The 21,563-nt window shown below is 37.2% G+C and overlaps 1 protein-coding gene across 1 annotated transcript in view; it reads right to left on the bottom strand.

Annotated features, from left to right (window-relative positions):
• TENM4 (teneurin transmembrane protein 4) overlaps positions 1 to 21,563 on the bottom strand; it is a 2,722,049-nt gene that overhangs the window by 996,606 nt on the left and 1,703,880 nt on the right. Inside the window, exon 10 of the mRNA XM_049099077.1 lies at positions 10,390 to 10,450. The gene's annotated coding sequence lies outside the window, so the exon portion shown is untranslated. The remainder of the gene's footprint in view (positions 1 to 10,389; positions 10,451 to 21,563) is intronic.

The following is a 21,563-nucleotide window of genomic DNA, read 5'->3' as shown; positions in this document are numbered from 1 at the left end:
ATATCTTTGAAGTGCTATAAGAAAAATGACCCAGAATAAGAATATCCATTGATATTTTCTATCAAAAATAAAGCTTAAATAATGATATAGAAAAAAAGCCTAAGAGAATTTGTCAAAAGATCTGTATTATATGAAGTAGTAAAAGAGGTGCTTCAGGCTGAAGAGAAATTAGACCAGATGGAAATGTGAGTTTTGGGGAAAAAATAAAAAGTACTGGAAATTGTAAATATCTGGGTACATATAATAAACTGTATTTTCCTCTTAAATTATTTAAAATATTTAGGACCTTTCAAAGCAAAAAGTATAATTCTGTTTATACAGAAGGAGGCTTATAATGTAGATAGTTGTAATAATATGGTAAGCACAATAAACACAAAAGTAGGTGGGGAGTATAAATAGACCTATTGAGTTGCAAGGTTTCTATATTTTATGCCAAGGGTTGCAACATTAACTCCAAGTCTAGAAAAAAGTTATTGTAAACTTAAAGTTATATTGTAATCACTGGAGTGGTCACTTAAAAAAATACAAAGAGATCAAATTTAAAAAGTCAAGATATAAGGTAAAATTGAATTCTAAAAAATATTAAAAATTCCAAAGAGTATAGGAAAGAAAGAAAAAAAGAAGCAAAAAGAGAGGGGACAAATAAAAAATAGACAGTGAAGTAGTAGACCTAAAACACCTTAACTATACCAGTAATTATAATAAATGTGAACTGAGTAAATACTCCAGTTAAAAATCAGAAGTTGGAAGAATGGATTAAAAAAGACAAGAACCAACTATATATGCTCTCTAAAAGAAACACATTTTAAATATAAAGACATAGATTGGTTGAGAATAAATGGATGGAAAAAGATAAATTATGCAAACAGCAAACAGAAAGGCTGGACTGGTTGATTTAATGTCAAACTGCACCTACTGCCAGTTATCAATTTATTGCTTATCAGCTCCAAATCCATCCTCCTTGGCCTGCTTTGTGGTGCTGGAGGTGGACCCTGTAAATATTTCACCTTTGCTACCTTTGGTAAGTTTTGTCAGTAGAGGGCGCTGCAGGGTCATTGCAGGAAGAATGGGCTGCTTTCCCTGCTTGGTGTGGTTTTTCTCCTTTCTCCTGGGGCTTGTGGTGGCCAACAGGGTGTGTGTGGGACATGGAGTGGTGCTCACCCGCCACTGAATGTCAGTGGCACCCCTGTGGATGGCTTCTTAGCCAGCTTACACCAGTACCCAGTTAGGATTCTGGTGACTCAGGCAGGTGCCTCAGAGACACAGTCCCAGTGGGGTTTCAGAAGCACCCTAGCAGGCCTCTTCCCAGAGAGATCATTTGGTGCCTCAAGGAGGTGGTTTTCCACGGATCCTCAGTGATACCTCAGTAAGCAATTTCCTAGGAAATTTCATCAGTGCTGTAGTGTGCATACCAGCTCTGGTCTGTGGCACTTCACAGAACTTCTTTGTCACCCAGTGTGCCAAAGTCACACACTTTCTAACAAAGTCTGAATCTAATGCTCTTCAAAATATGTTTCTTCCTTGGGTACTATCCCTCAGTCCCAGAGGCAGTGGCTGTTCCTTATATACACTATTCTTGTGTTCTTTAGAGGCCTCTTTGCCCCTTAGTGATTAATTCCCTGTTACTAATTAATAATCCTTTATACAAAGCTTGCCTTGCTCAAATTCTGTGAGATTTCTGGACCCTGACTGATACAGACTTCAAGACAAGGAACTTTATCAGGGAAAAAGAAAGACCCTTTATAATGATAAAAGAACATTCATAAAGAAGACATTTAAAATTGACAGAATAAAAAGGAGAAATAGGTAATTCTAGTCATAGCTGGAGACTTTATCACCCTTTCCTCAGCAATTAGGAAAAAAGAAAGGAAAGAAATAAATGTTCTGAACAACATTATCAACCACCTTGACCTAATTGATATTTATAGAACACTAAACTCTATAACTAAAAAATACTGATTCAAGTGTATGTGTTCATCAAGATAGACCATGTGTTGGACCACAGATTACACACACACAAAATAATAATAATTGAAAAGGATTAATAACACGTAAAGCATGTTCTCTGCCCTCAATGGGGAATTAACTAGAAATCAGTAACAAAATGGTATCTAGAAATACCGCAAACAACTGATAATTAGTCAGTAGACTTCTAAATAATACATGGATCAAAGAAGAAATCGTGAGGGAAATTAGAAAATACTTTGACTTAAAGGCTAATAAAAATACAACATCAAAACTTCTGGGATGGAACTGAATCAGTGTTTAGAAGGAATTGTTGATTTAAATGCTTGCATTAAAAATGAGGAAGCTTAAAAAAAATCTGTGACCTCTGGTTTCAGCTTAAGATGTCATAAAAAGAACAGCAAAGTAAATGCAAAGTAAGTAGGAAAAAAAAGTAAAAATAGCATAGAAATGAAGAAAATAGAAAACTGGTAAGCAATAAAGGAAATTAATGAAGTCAATTCTTTAAAAAGCCTAGGAAACTTAGTAAAACTCTAGCTAGACAGATCAAGGAAAAGAGAGAACACAAATTACCAATACCAGACATAAATGAGGAATAATCACTATAGATCCTTTAGACATGGAAAGGACATGAAAAGAATATTATGGATAACATTGTTCCACAAATTCAACACTTTAAAACTAGATAAATTCCTTCAAAAATACAACTTAGCAAAACTTACTAAAAAAAAAATCTAAATAACACTATGTCTAATAATAAATTGAAGCCATTACCAAATTCGCCTTAAAAAAACAAACAAAACAACTGTAGGCCTAAAAATTTTACTGATGAATCCTTTCAGGTGTCAAATGGAAGAAATAATATCCTATCAGACATTAAAGGAAAAATTAAACCAATTCTACAGAAATCATTTCAGAAAATTCAGAAGGAAAACCTTTCCAACTTGTTTTATGATGCCAGCATAACCATGATACACCAAAACCTCACAAAACATTATGGAATTTGACTAGATCTCCTAGGAACACAAATGCAAAACTACTTAACAGAAGATTAGCAAAATGAATGAACAGTATAAAAATGGATAAAACATCATGACCAAGTAGGATTTTTTATTGCCCCACCATTCAAAGGTGTTTTAATATTTAAAAATCAGTTAATATTATTTCCATATTAACACAGTATATGAAAAAAACATATGATCACTTTAAGTGATGCAGAAAAATAAATTTATAAATTTGAAAACTTATTCACGATTAAAAACAAAACTCCCAGAAAACTAGGAATGATAGGAATTTCCCTAACTCCCACAGGAATCATACAGTACGCATCATACCTAATAGAGAAATACTGGTAAGAAGCAAGTTAAAAAGAACCAGCAGAACTGTTTCTGTTTGCGGATAATATAATCAAATACCTAGACAATCCAAAAAAATCCCACTAGAATACATATATTAGATCTAATAAATGTATTTAGTGAGATAGTAGACATAATGTCAATATGCATAAATCACTTGTAGTTTTATAGTCTAGCAGCTAATATGTAAAAGATTTCATTTATAATAGTGTTGATAAAACAAACTACTTTAAAATAAATTTAACAAAATGCATGCAAAACTTCTACACCGAAAACTACAAAACATTACTGAGAGAAATTAGATATAAATAAATGCTCTCCGTTTCTTAAGAAATCAACTCATCTTAAATTGACCTATAGATGCAGCATAATCCCAATCAAATCCCAGGAAGCCTTCTTTTTTTGAAAATCACAATCTGATTCTAAAAGTTTTTGGAAATGCAAGGATATCCAAGGCAATCTTGAAAGGACAAAGTTGGAGGGCTAACATTAGCTGATTTCAAGACTTACTATAAACCTACGGTATTCAAGATAATGTGGTCTTGACATAAAGGTCAATATATAGATTGATGGAACAGAACAGAGAGATAGAAATACTTCCATGTATACAGTCATTTTATTTTTCAATAAAGGCGTCAAACCCATCAATAGGGAAAGGAGGGTTTTTTTATTATGGTAAAATAACATTTATTATACGTCATTTTAAAGTGACATTTCGGTGGCACTAAGTACACTTATACTGCTGTGCAACATCACCACCATCCATCCACTGAACTCTTCCCATCTTGTAAAACTGAAACTCAATACCCTCTAAATAGTAAGTCCTCCTCTCTTCTCTTCTCCAAAGCCCCTGGCAAGCACCCTTCTATCTTCTGTCTCCATTAATTTGATTCCTCTAAGTACCTAACATAAGTATAATCATAGTGTGTGTGTGTGTGTGTGAGAGAGAGAGAGGGGTGGGGAAAGGGGGAGAGAGAGAGAGAGAGAGAGAGACTGGTTTACTTCACTTACTATACTGTCCTCACGGTTTACCTATATTTAGCATGTGCCAGTGTGTGCGTGTGCTTGTGTGTGTGTATACACCACATTTGGTTTATCCATTCACCCACTGATGAATACCTGAATTGTTTCCACATTTTAGCTAATGTGAACAATGCTGCTATGAACATGGGTGTACAAATATACCTCTGAGATCCTGTTTTCAATTCTTTGGAGCATATACCCAGGAGTGAAATTGCTGAATTATGTGCAATTCTATTTTTAATTTTTGAGGTGCAGTCATCTCATCTCGCACAGTGGTTGCACTCTTTTACATTCTTACCAGCAGTGCACAAGGGTTCCAATTTCTCCACATTCTCACCAACACTTGCTAAAAACACTTTTTTGTCAGTAGCCAGAAAGGAGTATTTTTAGTTGTCCCCATGGCTAAGATTTATTACAGTAACGTAGTAAAGGATACATGGCTGGATTATAAGGGGAAAAGAAGCAGGTGGAGTCTGGAGGAATCTGCACACCTGTTTTCTCCTGCTTGCTCCCTCCCATGAGGGAGCACATGTGGCACACTCCAGCAGCAAAAATGCAGGAAATGTATGCAATGTTTTTGCCCAGGGAAGCCCATTAGAGAGAGACTCAGCACAGATTTTTACTGGAGGCTGGGCACTTAGACTCCAGAAAGGATATGTTGTAAACAAATATGCAGGAATAGCTAAGTTCCTGTTAAAAAACAAGAAACCCATGGTGACCCTTCATCCTTACCTCTCACAATACACAAAATTGATTCAAATGAATCCCTTAACTCCCTCTGAGCAGTCCTGGGCATGTCCACTAAGGGAGCTGAGGGCAAGAATAGTGAAGTCACGTTGCAGCACTGCACAAGTAAATGGCTAAGTCACACTTGGAGGCCAGATGTGTCCATCTTCTACACCTGTGCTGTTTATTGATCTTTGAGTTCCATCTTGAGTTTCACCTAATCATCTTTTTCATCACTGAACCCCCAGGGCCCAGCAGCATCTGGTACCTAGTAGACACCCTGTAAATATTTGTCAAAGAGATGATTGCATGGGGTCTAGAATAGCCTGCTGCTTATCTGAGTGCATCCCTTATCACGATATGTAGCACATGCCTAGCAGCGAAAATGCTTCCCTGGCCACCTCCTCTATAAGGACCTTGGTTTGCAAGCCTCATGCTTACAAACTATAGCCAAATTATGAGAGAGAGAGAGAAAGAGAGAGAGGGAAAAAAAGGACCAGTAAAACTCTACACACTGAAACAAAAGTAATTTATACCTAGAGAGCTAGTGATAAATGAATTTAAAATCAAATAAAACTATTCTAGTTCAGGGGTGCCTGGGTGGCTCAGTTGGTTACACATCTGCCTTTTGTTCAGATCATGATCTCAGGGTCCTGAGATTGAGCCCCTGCATTTCTCTCTGCTGCCCACCACCCTCCGCCCCCACCCCGCCACTTGGGCTCTCTTTCAAATAAATAAATAAAATATTAAAAAATATTTTAGTTCAAACCAACATCATTTTTCCTTTATTTCCATTTAGAGACAGTTTAGAATATTCAGTTTGCTTATCTTTAAAATGAAGGGGGTGTTCATCAAACTCTATCTAAGATGCATTGCAATTAGTGGAGAGAGAGAGCTACAAGGAAGGGACTTGAAGAAATAGAGGAAAAAAATGTGGAAGGGAAGGCAGAGGGAGAGGAAGGCCAATGGAGATGGAGTGAGGGTGAGGGAATATTCCACTCATTTAATAATACACAGAACTTGGCTCCGTATTCAGGTATGTAGATGGCCAGGACCCTGTCCCATTGAGTTCCTCTGCCCCCAAGGGTTGGGATCTCCGATGCTCTTGGGGATGATCAGAGTTTCTATGATGTTCTGCCTTTAAAAATATTGCTTCGGGTTAGAGAAAAGACGTTGCCTATTTGTGTAGTGGAGCAACTGACATCTTTCAAAATAACATTGCCAAGCACTAAAGGAAACCCCAAAGGAAAAAAAACAGAATAAATAGGGGGAACAGAGCCATTGCGATGTTCATAAAACAGATTTTCTAACCCTGCAAGAACGAAGTGTGGGGCCTCAGGAATGGCACATACCCAGGGGCTCCTGCTTGGCTCCTTGCCTTCTCAGGGCCAGGTCTCCTCTTTACTGCCACTCAGACCATCTGCAAGAGTCCTTGTCACCTTTCCAACTGAGGCCTCTAAAACTCTTTCTTTAGTTTCCTTGGGTAACTTATACCCAATCTCCTTTTCTTTTTCTTTCATGAAGAAAATGACATTTCCCCAGTCCTCAGCCACATGGGTTGATGGACATAAGGACAATACAGGCACCTGTTCAGCTGGAAGCATTTTAGGATTTGACTGGGGCTCCGTATCCATGTAGAGAATGTGTCACTCAAACCTGGCTCTTCTGAGAGCTAAACAGAGTCCTCTTAACAATTACATGGAGACAGCAGGCATACACATGGATTGTTCTGGGCTGAATGTGTGGTCACCCTAGGTACAGACTCACAGAAAATAAATACTCTAACCTCAAATTGTTGTCTTAGCTTGTAAGGAAAATTATCACACAAACAGTAATAATAAGTTTGTTTCCTTCTAGAGAAAGAGGAAGGAGGGTGGGATGAGAACAAAAGAGGAAATACTGTAGGTTTTAATCTTTATAGGTACTGGAGTGATTGCTCACAGCTTTTGTCTTTTTTTGTTTATACGGAGAAACCTGTCCTTTGAAATGTTAATTGCTCTATTTCCTCAGTTCTAGGAGGAACACTTGATGAAACCTGAATGTGTATAACAAGGGATGCCAGAAAGAACTCTCTAGCTCCTAGGAAGAGGAATAATTTGTGACACAGTTATTATTGCATATATATCTATGAACTTGGCAATGTGAAGAAGGTAGAGCTGTTCAAATGGATGTCTTGGATGAGATATTTGCATTGGTAGCACTACATTTGGAATTTTACATTGAATTTAGATATATACTAATTGCTCAAAATGTCCCCAGAAAGGTTGTACTATGGCGTCACACGATAGCAAAGAGTTATGACAGGCGGACAATGATCTGCACATCCCAGGCAGTGCAATTAAAGTTAGCAGTTATCACCAAATATCTTCCAGTGGTTCACAGAATTTATGCATCTAATAGAGGTGGAAGCTAACAAGTCATGCTTCAAGAAGATCTACCACTTAGGTGTCTGTGGTCTATCTATCAGAAGCTAAGGCTGACTTCTAAAAATAATTCTTGAGAGATAATTAGTTCAATTAAGCAAAAAGAAAACTATGTCTCTCACCACAATGCTAATGTAGATCCAACTGTGGTCTCCTTCCACTTGCCTTGAAATCACATCATCGTTTGCAAAGGTGTTAAAATGGATGAAAACTCAGCTCCCCTTGCGATGCATGTGTAACTGCTGATAGCCAAAAGATTCCAAAGAATCCCAAGGATGAAGAAGATTTAGGCTCAAATGTTGACAGTGACACCTAAAATAAGTGGTGTGAGTACAAGTAGATAAATTAAGTCTGTTGATTAGATAATAGGCACTACTAGAGAGTAGTGCACAAGTAACTACACCTGTCACTGCCCCTGAACACTGTCATTGAATCAGTGGTCCATTTCTTAACCGATACTGCCTTAAAGTTAAGGAAATACACTTGCCAGTCCCACAACTTCCTTAATCCTGGCCAGTGGAGGATCCATCATCAAATGTTAACTCAGGTTGCCCACCCTGGTGGGAATCATTCAAGACAACAAGAATAGTAATTAGGACCATATCATTTCTAGAACCAAGAGAAATCTGGCCAAGAATCACCTTTAGCTCTGAGATGAAAGATTTGTATTCTTGATATTGGTATACATCCTAAGGAGAGATACCAGTGGTTGAAGATGTCTGAACTAAGAAATATATAGTATCTGATAGCCATGCCACTGCAGAATAATATACAATAATTTAATTTTGACAGTATTCATGTCACGTCAGCACAGCAATTTAAAACATTAGCCCAATGTGAATTATTGAGTGGCTATTGGAATATTTAAAAGTAAAGGTAAATGCTGGATGAAAACAGATTTATTTGTCTTTAATCCTGAGTAAACCTTAGCCTCAAAGTAAAACAAAGCATTCATTGACTGTGCTACTTAGATTATTTTTTTTTCGATTTTAAGAGTCTCACATGGAAAATTTAGAATCCACCAGACCACTCAAAAACCTGAAGGAAATGGCCAAAACACATCATCTACAGGGGTAATCATTCTTGTGGTACTAGCACTAATATTCTTCTGTTGTTTATAGAGTATTTACAGAAATATTTTTGTTGATATTATGGACAAGTTATTCTATCCAACTTGCCATAAAGGTAAAAACAGAAGTTTTTGAATGAAGTTAACATTTCCTGTTATGTAATAATTGTACTAAACCATTTGATACTCTGTCCTATATTAATGTTAGCAACTGAACTAAATTAAACAGTATTGTAGAGATATAAATAATTCCTACAGGTGTGCTGAGGGACACACCAGAAATGTTCCTTGCAACTTATTTCAGATGGCATTTTGGGATTTTAAGACATGTGTAATATGCTTTTCAAATGTAATTGCAATTCTGATTTTGCTTTTTATGATGTTAAAAAAACCGAAAAGATTTGAGTATACCAATGTTTTCAACAATGTGCCAACAATCCAGAAGTGATTACATTGTACTTGAAGGGGAAAATGAAATGGAATTGGCCTAGAATCAAAAGTAAAAATAGTAAGGCTTTTGTGAGGTATGGTGATGGGAATGTGGGAACGGATGGAGGAATATGGAAGCAGGTGGGTGGAAGGCATGTATTGACTTTATTTTCTGAAACCCAAATCAAAGTGCAAGGTCTAATGCATCAATGAGAGAAAGGAGAAAAAATTATGGCAGCCCCAGAAAATCCAAAAATTACTGCTCCAGGAGTGCATAAAAAGGTAGTGAAACATTGACAAAGGTACTAATAAAGGGAAGAGAACTACAAAAAGAAACCAGTTATTAGTAAGTGAATTATATTTTTTTGAACCTATTTCTGTTTTCTCCAAATTATTACTAGTCATACAGGTAAATGTGTGGGTATTAAAAAACGTGTTGTTAACTGCCTTCTGAGTACATTTATTATTCTCAATCTGCACTTACACATCAAGAAATATTTTGTGCTAAAAGCAAGGAACAACAGTCTCCAGAATGAACTCTTTTCTTTATAGAAACAAAAGACCTTCTTCTATCACCCACCTCTAGATACTTGCCTCCCCCCCAAAAAAACAAAAACAAAACAAAACAAAACAAAACAAAACAAAACAATAAAACAGAACAAAAAGCCAGAACAGCATCCCGATCATTCAAAAACTATAAAACATGCTCTGAAAAAGTCCAGAATAGATATCATGTCTAGAAGTATATTCCATTCTTCTAAAGGAATGCAATTTATGGAAAGGTCTGAAAGCTTTTCAGGAAGTCTTGAAATATCTCATTTTAATGTCTACCCGTGATTTTTTTCCAATCTGGGGAAAACTATCTCATCATCAACATTTCAATGACATTTGAAACAAAAGCAGGTGTGGTATCAAAGTTTCATTTTTGAGTATTAGGCACACTTCCAATGTGAATAAATGATCACATTTTGAAGAAGACAAAAAAGGAACGCTTATTAATTTTTCAGATATATTTGTCACTTTGTAACAGGATTTCTCTGGATGTTAAAAAATCTCTAGAGGATTTAAATTTTATATATGCATCACAAACATTTGCATTATACACAACTGATCAGCAATTCAATGCTAGCCTAAAGAGGGCTTACCTCTAAAGGGATATAGAATACCTATATACCCACCTTATAGCTATAAGCTACCCAGCTTATAGCTGTAAGCATGGACAGAACTCTGAAGGTGTTGGCAGGAGGTCTGAGAATCATGAACACAAAATGGCCCAAGAAGAAAAAGTACTATTTGAGTCAAGCTTTTACCATAACTTGGCTTATGACCAAAGGTGATAAACAGAAGATAAAGAATCATATAACTCACCAACAAAACCATAAAGAATCATATAACTCACCAACAAAACCAGTTATCTGGGGAGATGGACCTGTGGAAAATCCACGCTCTCAATGACAGATCTGTAAAGACAAAGAGGAAAAGAGTATCGTTACTCTTGCGGAAGTGGAGACATTTTAAAACAGAGACATAGTTGACCATATTCTGGTAGAACTGTATTGCAAGGCAGGCTTGAGTATGTGGTAAGGAGGAAAGGGAGGAATGCGTAGTAGAACTACCTTGCTTCTACTTCTTTAGCCACAACCCCGTATGTCTCTTGTACAGCTATGCTCTCTGGCCCACACATTGGTGCCAGTTCCAACCCTTGGCCAGAAGTACCTGACAAAGTTTTATTGAAAACCCTCTAATGTCCCATTAGGTGTTTTGCTGGTCTTTCTGAAATATAGATCTCATCAAGGTACTCCTCTGCTTAAAATAGCTTCCCACCTTAAGGGTCAAGGCAAAACTCCTTACCAGGTTTTATAGGGCTCTTCAGGAACAGATTCCAGGCTCTGTGCTTTCTCAATTTGCTATCTCCTTCCTGGCCTTCTTAACTCATTTGCATCTCTAGAAAATCACTCACTCACCCTCACCCATAGGCTTTTGAGTATGAGGATCCCTCTGGTTAGAAAGACATGCCTTCCCAGTTGCCATAAGACCTCTTACCAGCCTGGCCTCATTCAGGCTTAGGACTCATTCAGTTATCATGTTCTCCCAAAAGCCCCTCCTGACCACCAATGTTACCTATATGGCTTGATGCAGGTGTATGCCCACCACGTTCTTATAGCACTTTATTTCTAATTCCACTTGAGCATTAATGGTTTGGGTTGTGAAATTTTATCAGAGAATCTGGTCTTTAATCTGGCATTTATAGTTTTATATTGTTATCGATCTTATTTATTGCTATGCTGTCAGTACTGAGTAGACTTCCTGGCCCATAACAAGTCTCACTCAGTAAGTGTCTGTTGAATAGCAACATAGACTGAATGAATTAGAATATGTTATATCATACTCTATGATATAACAAGTCATATTAGAATATAATAAACTGATTTACTCACTATTTATCAGGCATTTATATACCAGACCCTGACTGAGCTAAATTCATTATAAATATTTGCTTTCCAGTCTTCTTGCCTAGATTTTATCTTCAGAGGGTGCAAGTGACTGGTCTTGATTTTCTAAATCTATCCTTTCTCAAGGCATTTATTATTCAGTCTTCTAGTTTGGGTTATTGGTGCCTAATTATTAAAAATTAGTGTTTGCCTGATGAGACCTGGCTAGGTGGACTTTCTTGAACTAGTCTCTTAACTCAGGTGACTATAGGAGTCTGCCAAAACTCTCATTTGTTTTGAACAAGGCTTTCAGCTCATTTTGTTATGATAAAAGCATTGAAGCTATAAAAGGCCAACAAGCTATTTGGTTTCGTTAAGCCATTTGGTTTAATTTAAGAGGTTGGCAAACTATAGCCCATGGGCTAAAACCAGCCTTGTTTTGATAAAATTTTATTGGCACACAGCCTGTTTTGATAAAGTTTTAGTGGCACATAGCCATACCCATTTTGTATACATGGTGTCTGTGGCTGCTTTGGTGCTTATAATAGCAGAGTTAAGTGGTTAAAATAGAGACTATATGATCTGCAAAGCCTAAAATTTTTACTATCTGGCCATATATATTAAAAGTTTGTCAACTCCTGATTAGATCTTCTTGTCTAAGGATGGCACTTCCCTTTATGATATTCCTGACAGATTATTATTCAGTCTTTTCACTGAAGAATTTTTAACTCTTGAAAAAGCTCATTTAATTATTTGCTGGAAGATCAAACACAGAAGGAACTTTCTTGTGTTAAATTAAATCTATATCCTACAAAGACATGGAACATGACAAGAGGGAAAATCCACAATGTTAACTTTCTTTGGTCACTTGTATACTCGAATTATAGACTTTTTTTTCCTACTTAATGCTCTTCTAGATTTTTAAAAATATTTTTCTTTAATGAGTGCACATTGCTTAAGTTAAAAATAATAAACAGTTTTACCTATATGTCCTAGATCTGTTTACTCCTGAGTTCATTATGGAGGCAATATAATCTTTCCCATGAATTTCTCTGTAAAGGGAGATTATAAATTCTATACAAGGGTGAAAGGAAAATGTGGTAGCCCAAATAGAAACATCAGGGGAAGTAGACAGCTTCTGAATTATGTTGGTTGCTTCAGTGGGTCTAGAATAAGACAGTAATGATGTTTAAAAGGACATTGAGAATTATCCTATGTAAACAATGTCACATGATACTCTTCTCCCTGGACTTTCTGCTTTAATCTTTTTTTACCAAAATTCTTAGGACCACCTCAGGGCTGGAACTTTAAAGGTCTTTGAACTTCTTCATATAGTCCTTCAGATTCTTCTACATTCCCATCTCAGCAGAATCATACTGCACATGTCCAATGGTAGAGTATTTATGTTCTTCAGAGGCAGCATATCTCATTTTGGTTATACAAAAGTCTTTGATCTCTAATATTGACATTGATCTTCCAGAACCTTCCATCCATTGGTCCTAATTCTCTCGCATGTGACCTTACAAACCATTCTATTCTCTTCTTCACAGCAACTATAGAGAAGTCTAAATTCCTGAGCTTCCTCTTCTTCCAATGGAACATCCCCAGTTCCCCCAGTTTATTTCATTTGACACTATTTCTGGTTCTCTCACTAGCCTTTGTGCCTTCTCTAAATACACTCCAGTTAGTTCCTGTTGTAGCTGTGTTTGCCCCAAGTCAGACTCTCACTGTCACCTTCCCACTTTGATCTAAAACACTTTACCATATTATCTATAGGAAAGACCACGGATTTATGTGATCATTTTTTATATTGGATATTTAGTTTTTTTCTATGTTTCTCCTATTATAAACAATGCCACCTTAAGACCACTTCCCCCCATGTCTTTCTCATACTTAGTACTATTTTAAAGATTTGCTTTCCAGAAATTATTCCTTGTCAATAAATATGTTCCAATTGAAAATATATAATACAGTACAAGCAAATTTTAAAGATCATTGAACCCAATCACCCATTTTAAATAAATGCACTTGACTGAGAATAAACAGTAACTTAACAGGGGAACGCATGCACCAAACTTCAAACTAAAGGATGTTTTTATTATTCCCCTCTTCTACTCCTACTCTACCTCAAAACTACTATTTATATCCATTTAACAAGGCACATGAAGTCCAGGTGAATAAAGTATATACCTTACAAATAGATACAGAGACTTAAAAATAATAATAATAAAAAACAAATCAAGAAATTACACAAAACAAAATCCACTCAAGAGGATATATTTTGAAAATATTTTACTTTCAATAATCTAGATTGCTATAGGAAATAATCTGAAGGGCATGAATTTTTAGAATACAAAGCTTTCTATATAGAGAATAGTGTTTAATTATTTACAGTTCATGGAACTAGTCATCTTTTTTCAAGCTTTCCTATATGAGGAAGGTTCTTCCATTATAAACATGTATATATAAATAGAGCTTCTTGGATTATATACAGTATTTGCCTCCAAGGCCTTAAAAGACTTCCAAACACTAGTGCCACTTTTAAAATCCTAGATACTGAAAATGCTGATCCAGGGCTCACTTGGAGCAAGACAATTTCTATGTGCCAATCAGGCAGAGAACATCCTCCAGTGCTCTCTCTAATATGTTAACTTTGGAAATACTTTTCCTTTTCTCTCTCTCTCTCTCTCTCTCTCTTTATTTCTTACTCTCATTTTGTATCAGTGGAGGGAGTATAATGAACACTTTTCCCTTGAGTTTTATGAATCCTTTAATTAGTAGATCTCCCATTTCCACTGACTGCCAAACATCATGTTGAACATTATGAACACAGCTATAAACAGATAGATGTGGTCCCTGCCCTCATGATTTTCACCATGCTAAGTCCCCTTCATAGTTGCTGCAAACAATCACTATCATCTTTAAATCTCTGATTCTGGCTTTACCTTTCTCGTTAGAAAACTGCTAAGAAAATAGATTATTTAATGAGGCAAAGTAGCAGAATCATTTCAGAATCTGATCAGTTTACAATTATCTCTATTTAAGCCCCGTACCTCCTATCATACAATAGACTCTTGGCAGCTACTTTGAATAAAGATACTACATTCCTGGCCACAGTTGCTTGGACCAAGTGCTGCCATCTTGGTCCTCAGAGTTTTTTCCGAAGAAGTTTGGAAGTTGGATCCAAGAATATTAGGGTTTTTCTTTTCAGATGGCTGAATTGTAGTGTGTACATTTGGGAGCTTTTTTCTTGTGGACCAGAGACCAAAGAGACCAAAGAAAGCCAATCCTCAAAGGAAGAATAAAAAGTGGCCATACAAAGAGGGACAGAGATGAGAACTAGAGAGAGTCCAGATAGTGTTCTGAGCTTTATTTGTATTATTGACTTTGTTTTTTTTAAGAGACAACAGTTTTCTCTTGTAATAAATCCCACTGTTCTGCTTAAGCCACTTTAGGCTGGTTTCTGTAACTTAAAATCAAGTAACCCAACTAATATGCTGGGGGTGGGATGGTGGGGAAGGTGTTATCTCAACAAATCCAAGTATAATGGTCTCATAGTGAGGGTAATTGCAGTTACTCTAGGAAACATTGCTAGGCAGTGGTTATAAGATAAAAGGGATTTATATGCCTACACTTGATGTAAGTTAAAAGGAAACATGAAAATGAGAGATAATAAAAATTCAGGGCCGCCAGAATTTCAGAGTTAGTGCAAAGAGTCTTCTTAATCAGAGAGAAAGAGCTTTGGAGATGTAAATTAAAGAAAAAATAGGGATGAATTTTAGTTATAATCATTCAAGATAAAGCATTAAATACCACCATTGCATTTAAAGTAATGAGACTGATTGTTTTAAAATGAAGACACAAATTTAAACATAAAAATCATACCTGACTCATTAAAATGGTCACCTAAAAAAGGTGGGATGGTTATCCCAAAAAGCTGTGTAAATCAATTCTAGAATGCTCATTGTTCAGATCACACAGTACACAACTAAAGAGAACACTAGACAGATCCCAGTTTGCTTCATAATTACCAGCTATATCACACCAGGAAAGCCACTGAAACTCATGTAGGCTTTAAGTTTTCATCGGCAAAATAAGGTGATATATATGCAACTTCAAGGATTTCCATGAGAATAAATGAGATACTGTAAGTACCATTGGATCTAGTATAAAATCTGTCACTTCATATATGTTGGTTCTCTATCTTTTTGGCCTTTGATGATACATTTATGTTTTTGGTCAAGCCAAAAGGCACTTGAAAGAAAGATTAATAAATACTGACAAGGTGAGGAAGTGTTTAAAGCAAGGAGAGATTTTGCAATAAATATTTATTTAGCATTTAATGTTTGCTGGTTCCAGTGCCAAACTCTCAGATAATGAGACATGTTAACTTCTCTCATATTAACTATACACACGTAAACTTTGATTTTTCTTAATCACAATTTACATTCCAAATGAGAACACAGGTTTCAATAGAACATGACTATTTCACAGAAACTGGATCCAATTATTTTATTCCAATGGCACATGTCCCAAAATGGGTAAACATTTGAATAAATGAACAAGTCCTTCTCTAGCAAAAGGTATTGTGATTGACTACTTCCCTAAAGGTCTAGAAGGACTATAAGCTTTGTAAAGTAAGCTGATCTGTTTCTGCCAGATTAAATTCCCAATTTTGAGCATATTGTCTGATACACAATAGGTATGTAGGAAGGAAGGAAAAATGAAAGGAGAGAAGGAATGAAGGGAAAGGAGGTGAAGGGAAAAGATAGGAAAGGAAGGGAAGGGAAGGGAGGGAGGGAGGGAGGGAGGAAGGAAGGAAGGAGGAAGGAAAAAAGGAAGGAAGGAAGAGTTTGGGGTCAAATAATCTTTAAAGTTTTTCTATCATGAATACTTTAAGATTCTATAAATCTATTTCTAGAAGATGTATAGTGGCAGAGGACCCCATGGAGTTCTACCCTGATGCATCTACTGGGACAATGATATAGAGAGCCTAGTGCTTTTTATAACCCATTAAGTAAGAAATGAAACAATTTGTCACAAAGTTAAATTCACCTAGATGCCCCAGTTGTGAGTTGAAGTAGAAAGAACAAGGAATCAACTTCAGAGGTCCATTTCTCCTGACTGAAGTGTATAATTACCATCCAGGGATGGGAATACACTCCTAGGAGGGAAAGCTCATGGACAGCACACTGTTTAGGGCAAAGGCACCATCCATCTACCCTTGTGCCTGAAATGTAGGTAAGCACACTTACTTCTTGAGTAGGTCTAATTTGGGTTGAATAAGAGAGAAAGATCAGCAATATAAGTACTAGAGTGCATGCAACTTTGCTGTTAGGTCTCTGGGAGACAGTGTAATTAATTTAATTACAGACATTCAGTTACTTACTCCGTGTTTACCAATTGAGAAGGCCAAGTTATAGGAGAGTACTACATGGGAGGAACCACCAACCTAGTCTTAGAATTCAGGGAGAATTAAAATGAGAGTTAAACGTTAAGAGGTAACACTTCAGATAAGAGAATGGATGTGTAGGGGTTGGCCAGCTGAAGAAAGGAAATTCTAATGATTAGAGGGAAAGTTGCATATTTGGGGAAGTTATAAGGAGTTCAGTGTGGCTGTGGCATGGACAAAAGAGGGACTTTGCAAATCATGCTCAAGGGTGTGTGCTTTTGCCACAGAGCAGCAGGAACCATTGAGGGAGGCAGGGAGAGCAGTTAGAGGATTGCTCAAGCCATTCAAGTGAGAGATGATGGTGATCTAATCTAGAGTTATAGCTGTGAGAATAGAGAGAAATGGACAGACTAAGAGATAATTGGGTGGTAAGAATTTTAAGTCTATCTCTGTTTTACAGATGGTTGAGGTCATATTTTCTCTGTGGTTTGGATCCCTCATTACAGGACTGGGCATAGACCAAGTGCTTAAGAGAACAGTTATAATCATTACATTGGTGCTAATCCATTGTCATCACTTTTGAATGTTGGCCAGGGTCTGGCCTTTAGCTATGGTGTGATATTATCCGGATACCACATGGAGCCTGGGGGATATTTTTTGTTTTTTAGCTTGTCAACACCCAAGGTCAGGGACTCCATCTGCTTCCCTTCCATGAAGCTATGAAACCACAGCATAACTAATGCAACACAATAGAGCAACGAGTGACCCCAATTTTCCCGTTGGTTTGAAAGCCCTGTGATCAGCTCTTCTCGGGGCTTTCTGGGATCAAGCTATAACAGGGTGGGGGACCTCTGCACTTTGGCACCACCTCTGCCCCATGCATGCCACAGTTAAATGTGCAATTTTAAAAGACGCAGAATTGAGTTCAGAAAGTGGCTGCTGTGGCTGTGAGTATTTGATCTTGTGACTTGGGAGTCTGTGGGTAGTAGATATACATAGTCTTGATTCCAGTCTAGTCTATGTAATCTTGTAGCCCCAGAAATATGGATTCCTGTCCTTGCTCCATCTCCTCAAGGTAAGAATATAATCTTATTTGTTTTGCTTATTGTCTATTACCTGTTACTCTAAAGAGAAGGGGGTTTTGTCTGTTTCATTACCATGTCTCCAGTGTGTAGAATAGTACCTGGCACAGAGTAGGTGCTCAACTAGTATTTGTTGGCTAATCAAATTGTGTGAATGAGCTCGAGGAAACAGATCAGATTTCAGGTTTATTCATGTTTCAAATGGGATTAATCATACGTGTTTTCTACCCTTTTTGGGGCTCTTTTCAAGCTAAAATGTCGAATGGAGGGCCCCAAGTCAGATGTTCAGCAGCCATCTTTTGTTTTTTATCTAGTGCTAGTTCATTATGTGTTTTTGTCTGTTCGCCATCCATCCATCCTCCTATCCACCCATCACTGTAGCTTAGCACCTACTATATGCCTTGTAGAGCACCTACTACTATTCCATACCAAGGATTCTGCTTAGACACTACATTTACCATCTCTGATGTTTACATCAATACTTCAGTGTGATTATCTATATTTTCTTTTTGTAAATGAGGAAGCTGAGGTTCAGCAAATTCATACAGATAGAAAGTGACAGAGCACGGATTCACATTCCAAGACTGTCTAATTAGCTGTTGACTCTTGGCTCTTCCATTGTTTCCCTAGAGTTTTCTTATCTGTGAAACAGGTACTAAAATGCCTATGCATGTGCCTGGCATATGCACAGTAAATTATATAAAGCACTTACATAGCATCTCACCAGTGCTACTATTACAGGTATTCCCATAGGACTCCCTGAATGGTGATCACACTCAGTGTCCCCCTCTTTTATTTTTTTTAATTACCATCATATCGTTTATTATCTATGGTCACTTCAGCAGGAAAACCACAAATGTGTCATCCATGCCTGCTGATTGCTGGTGTACAGTGACATCCAGGGGCCCCTCTCTGAGCTTCTGAAAGCCTTCCCATTTTTACTTCTCTGCTTTGTAACATTTGTGTATATAGCTATTTAACCTCCTTTTGAAAGTGAAAATAATGTCTTGTAATATCTTCATTTTTCTCTTCATTTTTTGTTTCTTGTCCTTAGGGAGTAGTGCAATATGAATACTTAATGCATGCTTCTTTTAACACACATGTGAACATGCTTTGTCTTAATTGTTAACTATTAACTCCATGTGCCAGACATGGGAATCAGACTTATTCATATTATATATATTTTTGCTGGCTTTTTTCTTGTGGCCATCCATACTCAGAGCTGTCTTATAGATTTTGCCCTTGAAAAATGGAACTTTTTATTCTTTTAGTTATGAGAGTACAATAAAAATCCCCAAACTAATAATGCTTTGATTTTTTTCTTACTTGCCTTTTTTGAACTTCTATTACTTATATAAAAATGGCAAACTGCCTTTTTTATTGCTTCAAATTACTTTTGTTAAAATACTTCTGTGCTGCCAACTTTCAACCTGAAGCCAATGTTCATATCCAAGTCACAAATAAGAATGAGGAATATGCTTGAGTCCTTTCTCCTGTTCTCATTTTTAGTACTTCAATCCAAGCGTTCCTCAATGTTAAAACTATACTTCTCTTAACATTTAAAGACACTGAAATAAAAGTATTTCTTTCCAATAATTACATCTGGAAAGAGTTTGACCCTGCTTCTACTCCTATGGATTCCAATGAAAGTCAAAGAGAAAAATAAAGACAAGCAAGATTGTGTTATACTCATAAGGAACAAGAGGTCTGCTGATATGCATGGCCCTGGTAAGATCAGTGGCACTGGTCACAGTATAATGCTTTGGTCACTCAAGTCTCCCTCCTCAAAATGGAAATAATCTTTAATAAGCAGAAATATGGATTGGTGACAAAATGGTGATCTCAAAGAGATAAGCTATCACAACAATGGATGGAGTTTTTCAGCATCAGAAACACAAAAGATTCCTCTCATTATGGATTATTCCTTTCATCCTATGCTGGGAAGGTGCACGTATGAAGAGTACCAATTTTTTGGAGAGTCCTACCTCTTCCAAGTTTAGATGGTAGGAGAGAAATTTTCATGGTGGGCCCAAAGAAGGAAAATGGAACACCTAGTTTTTCCTCTGTTCAAGGTTGCATTTTGAAAGGATATTAGATATTCTTATCATCCTCTTCCCCCAAAGTTTTTACCAAGATTACCAGGACAGTGTGTGTATCTCATATAGGCTTGGGGCTAAAGCTTCAGCAGAAGCAGGAAGGTGGGTATAGTTCCTTTAGGCACATACAAGAACCAAGCATGGTTGTAGAAGGTGGCTAGATGGATCTTGATGACTCCTTCTTTAGGGAGTAAAACTAATAACCTGATTTTATTGGCCCTTGATTTCTTCATCTATAACAAAGACATAGGTATTGCTGTTTCAGAATAAATAAATTGGGACAATGTGAAATTGTGCTTTGATAAGACTATACTCATCTGGAGTCAAATCGCTAGGGTTTCAATCCTAGCTCCATCATTCACTAGTGTGCCTTTGGAAAACTTACTTAACCTTTCTATCTTGGTTTCCCTGTCTGCCACATTGTTTTGGAATTGTGAGAATTACATGAGTTAGTAAACATAAAGCACTTAGAAATCTGTTAGGCATGCAGGAAATATGTGCTGATGTTAGCTATATCATTGTCGAAGTCCAGGCTGGTTATACAGCATATCCTAAGCTAGAAGTTCCACTGACTCAGAGATATTTAAAACTTATATGGGATATTAGAGAATTTTAATTTTCTGTGCTTAAGTAGAAACATTTTAAAAATTCTTTTTAAAAAATATTTTATTTATGCATTTGACAGAGAGAGAGCGAGAGCAAGAGCGAGAGTGAGAGCAAGAGCGAGAGCGAGAGCGAGAGAGAGAGGGAGAGAGACCACAAGCAGGCGGAGCAGCAGGCAGAGGGAGAGGGAGAGGCAGGCTCCCCACTGAGCAGAGAGCCTGATGTGGCGCTTGATTCCAGGACCCTGGGATCATGACCTGAGCCAAAGGCAGGTGACTGAGACAACTCAGGCACCCCTTTATTTTTCAACAAACATTTATATGAGCATCAAGGATGCCAGACTCTGGTTAGATACTGAAGATTCAGAGGCATATGAGACACAGTCTCTGTTCAAGAGGAATTCTGCATCTAAAGGGAGAAGCAGATGGACAAACTGGAATAATGATAAAGTAGGGATTCCTGGCTATAGAAACATAGTAGAGAAAGCATCTAATTCAACTTGCTCAGGATCTGGAAAGGTTTTAGAGAGGGCATAATGCTTGAGTAGTGGCCTGAAGGAGCTTCTGGGAGTATAGTCAGTATGAAGGACTAAAAGTAAAGCAAAACACAGTATATCGGTTGTTGGATGGGCGGGGGGAGAATGAAAGGGCGGAGGAGAAGGAGGAAAATAAGAGAGAGAGGAGGGGAAAGAGATTTCTGTGGTCATCTCAGATACTAAAGCTGTAGTCTTGGATCTCCAACTCCATCCCCAGAGAGTCCTGATCTCTTTGAGAATCCCAGACTCCCCAGGTCATTGGGAAGGTGGAATGGTTGGGGGAAATGGTGGTGATCCTCTTATTGTGCTTCCCTTGACTTCCCTAAGACATATCTCTCTATCCTCATTTTTCATCTCTTCCCATCTACTGTATGTTACCCACACTGAGCTTCATCGGTCTCTGGGGCATTCACTAAAATCCCTGGCACAAGGT

This window comes from Canis lupus, chromosome 21 (genome assembly GCF_003254725.2).
Source record: "Canis lupus dingo isolate Sandy chromosome 21, ASM325472v2, whole genome shotgun sequence".
NCBI classification, from domain to species: Eukaryota; Metazoa; Chordata; class Mammalia; order Carnivora; family Canidae; genus Canis; species Canis lupus.
Note: the sequence above shows the minus strand (reverse complement) of the source record. Positions and strands in the feature narration are given on the sequence as shown.